The sequence below is a fragment of the Hippopotamus amphibius genome, chromosome 1 (assembly GCF_030028045.1).
Source record: "Hippopotamus amphibius kiboko isolate mHipAmp2 chromosome 1, mHipAmp2.hap2, whole genome shotgun sequence".
Classification (NCBI taxonomy): Eukaryota; Metazoa; Chordata; class Mammalia; order Artiodactyla; family Hippopotamidae; genus Hippopotamus; species Hippopotamus amphibius.
The window spans coordinates 112,753,900-112,759,174 of NC_080186.1; the positions used below are offsets into that span (position 1 = coordinate 112,753,900).

General features: G+C 49.1%; 2 non-coding genes across 2 annotated transcripts; one reads left to right on the forward strand and one right to left on the reverse strand.

Annotated features, from left to right (window-relative positions):
- Nucleotides 1-3,044: 3,044 nt before the first annotated feature.
- On the reverse strand, nt 3,045-3,116 carry TRNAQ-CUG (transfer RNA glutamine (anticodon CUG)). Its single transcript has one exon. It is a non-coding gene; the product is annotated as a tRNA-Gln (tRNA).
- A 1,737-nt stretch (nt 3,117-4,853) lies between these two features.
- LOC130842157 (U1 spliceosomal RNA) lies at nt 4,854-5,020 on the forward strand. Its single transcript, XR_009050371.1, has one exon. It is a non-coding gene; the product is annotated as a U1 spliceosomal RNA (small nuclear RNA).
- The last annotated feature ends 255 nt before the right edge of the window (nt 5,021-5,275 follow it).

Here is a 5,275-nt window from a genome sequence, read left to right on the forward strand (position 1 = left end):
TTCCTGCTGCCATTATCCTAGGTGGACCTGTGCTCTCCTATCATTCTTTTTCAAATGCAGGTTTTCAATAGTACACAAAATAGAATTATATAAGAACATCCCCATCTTTGTTAGCCACGACCAACAAATATCAGCTTATGGCTGCACTTGTTTTACTACAAGCCACCCACTTACCTTTCCCTATATTCTGTAAAGCAAATCTCAGATATCATATTTCGTCTGTCATTTTGCCAGTATGTTTCCGTAAATGAGGACTCTTTTCGAAAGTATTCTCATCATAGCATTATAATTGTTCATAAATTAATTCAGCATCTTTAATGTCATAAAAGAGTGCTCAAATTTCCCATTATTGTTTTTAAGTTATTCTTTCTTGGGACCCAAAGAAAATGCACAAACTGTAATTAGTAGGATATGTGTTGAAGTCTTTACACACATATTTACTCTGGGTTTCTTCCTCCCTCCCTCCCTTCCTTTCTTCCCCTGCCTCTTCCTTCCTCCCTCCCGTTGTCCCTCCCCCCTTCTTTCCTTGCTTCCTTCCCTCTCACTCTTGCTCTAGCTCTCTTGGTCTCTTGCTGTCCTTTTCTTTTCCTTTCTTAAATCATTCATTTGTTGAAGAAATGGAGTTGTTTGTTCTGTAGCATTCCCACAATGTAAATTGTATAGCTGGGTGTACTTTAATAAATTCTTCCATCCTCCATACTTTCTTTTTGGTGGTAGAATCTAAAGCAGTGCTGGAATATAATGAAATTGCAAACCACATATGTAATTTCAATTTTCCGAGTAACCACATTGAAAACTGAAAAGTATAAGCACACAATAATACAAATATTATCTTCTACACAGCTAATTAATGCTGCACATTAAGGGAAACATAATTCTACCAAAGCTTTAAAGTTGTGTTTAATAGAAAAATGTTGTGCATATCTTCAGCCTTTAAGTTTACATTCACATGAATTATAAATTAAATATAATTAAAATCCAGTTCCTTAGTCGTCCTAGCCACATTCTAGGTATTCAATAGCCATATGTGTCTAGTGGCCCCTATTTTGGACACAGTAGATACAGAGGCAGAGGAGATTGTGTTTGGTATCCTGGCAAGGGCACCTCAGAAGTGGTGTGTGCTCTCTGATCAGGAGGCACATCAACTCCTGTGTGTTTCCTCAAATAATGTTAGCAGCCCTTGGAGTTCAAGGCCTAGATCCGTGAACTAGTTATGTGGAGCAAAATGGTGATATTCCATGGCCATGTGTTATCTAGCTGGTACACTTGCATAAAAAAAAACTTCCCCTTAGTACTAAATACTGTTTAGTTACTTAGTGGTTCCCTCTGTAAAGAAAACTGCAGCTTAATGAGCAATTCCCCAAGCATCCTCCATGGTCACCAACTAGTTTCTTTTATTTCTTTTTTTTCCCCCTGTGCTAATATGAAATCAAAGTTTCAAACACATTGAAGTATTTCAATTCATTGCAATAGAGTCCTTACTGATACTCCAATGATCCTCTCTTTCAGCAGTGAATGTGCCTTTAAGCTGGCTCCTTTCTCCTTTTCATAAGATTTTAATAGTCTTTGAGACCTTTGTAGATATCACTATGACAAGGTGCTTCTGTCTCATCTGCCCCTGACCGGGACTCAGTCATATCTCTCAAAATCTCTGATTCCTTTCTGTGAAAAACATTATTCCCAAATCAAATTGTGTAACCTAAAGACACTCAATGGAAGTGGTTGAATTCTAGACCTTTGCAGTGGACAGAGCTAGCAAATACATACTCATATTTGTATGTGTTCATGCATTCACATATATTCACATTCACAATTCAAACTCAGAACTACAGGCTTTGATGGAATGTCTGTCTTTCAACTGAGACTCTTTTCTCTAATACCACTAGTTTTGTTTTTAAGGGCACTGGGAGTAATAGAAATACAATATCTTATACCACCTCCTTTGCTTTTTCCCACACTATATTGACAAAAGAATAAAGAAATACCCAACAATGCCAATCATAACACAATTGACGAAAGCAGGTGTTAAAATTTTGTCACTGTTCTGGGGTACACATAAATTATTATGTTTTATACTCTCTTCGGCTAGTTCTTATCCATGTGGCTGTTCCACAGAAGGCCTTGCACAAAAGGTTTATGTGTTACATTGTGTTTTCCATATCCAGAGGCAACATTTGAAAAAGGAATTTAAGTTTATAATGATAAAAAAATAAATCTGGTTTCCACCCAAATCTAACCAAACAAAGTATATTCGCTACAGGCTAGCCTTGATGAGAAGCTCTGCAAGTGTCTCAAAGGCCTGGGTGGAGAGGGGTCAGGGAGCCCTGGTCTCCCCAGACGCTGGAATCCTTGGCCTTTCTCCTCTTTCTGGCTGAGCTTGGGATGAAAGCACGGGACTTCCTGGGGTCAAGATTGAAATCTCAGCCTAACAGCGGCTTTTCGTGTCCAATGGAGACTTAGGAGCTAGAAATTCTGAATAAAATCGGAACACAGTGGAATAGGATCAATCAAACTTCAGAATAGAATAGGCACCTCAATACAGCACTACCCATTCGGGTCTGGAACCATAAGAGGCTGTCACCCTGTCTGACCAGCGACATCACAGCCCCCCACAGCGACCCCTGACTCACAGGGACAAGCGCGCAGTTACGCCTGCGGTGTGACGCCCCCTCGCGGGGCAGGACTCAGGCGGCGCAGCCTCTGCCTTTTACCCCCGAGACCCAGGGGGCCCCGACGGCGGGGTGGCACTGGCTCGGTCGCTGCGCCGCTTGGCGGCGGGGCCGGGCCTCCGATGGCCAGAGACGGGCTGACCGCCCGGGGCCAGCGGGGACAGCCCGGGCTCGTCCCCCACCTGCGCGCCACCTGCCCATGTGGACCGCGCAGGTCGGAGAAGCCGGTTTTCTTGAGAAGGAGCCGGCAGAGGTCAGGGACGCGGCTGCGAGGTGCCTGCGGTGGCAGGAACAGGAGCCGGAGGAACGCGGGCTTCGGCAGGAGACTGAGTTCTGGCTGCGGGAGTAAAAGACGCCGGCGCGGCCTAAAGGGAAAGGTCCCACCGAGACTCGAACTCGGATCGCTGGATTCAGAGTCCAGAGTGCTCACCATGACACCATGGAACCGCCGCAGGCCCGCCCCTCCCGCCGCGGAGCCAGGCCGCGCGCAGCCCCGCGGGCCCAGCACCCGCCTCCCGCCGGGCGCTCTCGTCCCCCCGCCCCGAGCCCGCTTCCTCCGCGACGCCAGGAGGCGCCTGACTCGCCTGCCCTCAGGTTTGTACGTCGTGGAAAGACACGAAGTCCATTCGGGAGGAGCGACAGGGGAGGGCTTGGCGGCCTCCCCCAAATGCGCCTGCTCTGCCGGCATTTCTAGAGTTTTCTGCCCTGAGGTAAAATTCCCGCCAGAAAAAAAAACCCAAACGCCAAAAAACCCCCAAACTTCCTTTCCCCTTCTTTGCAGTTGTCCTCTCGCCGCTGCCCTGGCAGCTCTGAACATCCTCAGGACAGGGCTAGGCACGTCGTGGGGTGTCCCCTCCCTGGGACCCAGGTGCAAGGGTAGAAGCGCGGGGCGCTGCCGGCTTCTTCGGGGGACGGCGCGTCCTCTCTCTGTTGGGAACCGGATGGGAGCCGAAGCGGCCGCGGCCCCACCCGTCGCACCGCGAGCACCCAGGCCGCTGGCGCCCTGAGGGGTGAGGTCGGGTGTGAGCAGCTGACAGTGTTTCTTCTGGGCTCTTTCCTCCCTCCCCTTCGTGCTCCTCCTCCGCTTTCCGGGTTCACCCCCTCTCCGCCCACCCGCGTCCCCGAGACTGAGGCGGCCGCTGGGTCCTGGGAGCGGAGCTCAGCGCGGCCCACGGGCTCCCCGTCGACGTTTCCAGCTTCCGGACGTTTATATGGCTCAGCGGCCAGTTTTAAAGTTTTGAACGTCGGCCACTTTTGAAAGCCTCTCCCAGCCTCGCATTCGGCGGAGGGGGACGCGCAGGGAAGAGGGGCACAGGGCGGGCTGCAGCCCCAGAGGCTGTGGCGGTCCCCTGTCACCTGAGCGGAGGCTCCCGAGGCGGCGAGGAGCAGGCGGCCTGGCCCATTCCCTGGTATCAAGGCCCTCATGTGCCCCATGTGAGAACAGCGTGTCCTGAGTGGCCAGTCTGAGTGTGTTTTCAGAACCGGAGGGAGGGGTTGGGGGGCACGTTCTCACCCCGTGGCAACAGCAGAAGAGTGTGTAATGCGGCTCTGTGAGTACAGTATGCGAGCGTGCTGTTACCTGGAAGACTGGTGGTTCAAGCCACCACGGAACATGCGAGTCGTACTTCAGCGCATTTTCCTGCTTCCCATTCTCAAAATTGACCAAAGCCTCCTGAGCTGCTTTTATCTTTCAGGCAGCGACCTCATCCGGTAGCTCTCAGTTCCTGTCCTCCCTGTCCTTTGCTCTGTGGCCACGGGTGGGGCAGCTGCTGAATCTGAGTCGTCCTGGATCTTCACCGACCTCGGCCCTCCGATGGTTTCTCCCCGCCGTCACCACATTCCAGTGTTCTCTCTGCACCATATGGAGCTCTGCGGCCACCTTGACCTACATGATTCCACATCCAGATTCCAGGGGAACTGCCAGGCTGCAGAGGCTGATGGCATAGGCCTGGTCAGACTCCAGGTTGGTGCACCTCAAGGGCTAGTATTAACTATGCAGTTATAGGATGCCAGCAACACTTTGATTTGAGGGTGTTGCATCATTACATTTTTTTAAAAATTTATGACATTACTTGTTAGAACAGTTTTAGGTTTACAGACAAATTGAGCAGATAGAGAGTTCTCACATATGCTCTGTTCTCTCTCACACAATTTCTTCTATTATTGGTATCTTGCATTGTTGTGGTACAGGCGCCGGGGAGATCCCATGATCAGGAAGATGGTTTTCCAAAAAAAAGAAAAAGGCTTATCCATTGCACTCCAGATGTACTGAGCCCTTTGATTTCTCCAAATTTAGGAAACTCGACTGCACAATTTGTGGTAATGGGGGACAGTGTTTGCACACTCTCCTGACAGGTAATGGTTAATAACAGACCACTGTAAATATATTCAGTAGTTTGGGCAAATTCTTGGGGAGCATTTCCTAGATACATTTTCCTGGAAGATAACCCTTCCTACTCCCCTTCTAAGTTTGTTTTGGGGAAAAATGCTGTATTCCTTTCCAGGGCCAGACTGAATTGACAACCATCATAGTTGATGAGGATTAAGGCCCTAATCAGCCAATGAAGAACACTTTATTTCAGACCAGTCCCATTCCCCATTTTCTG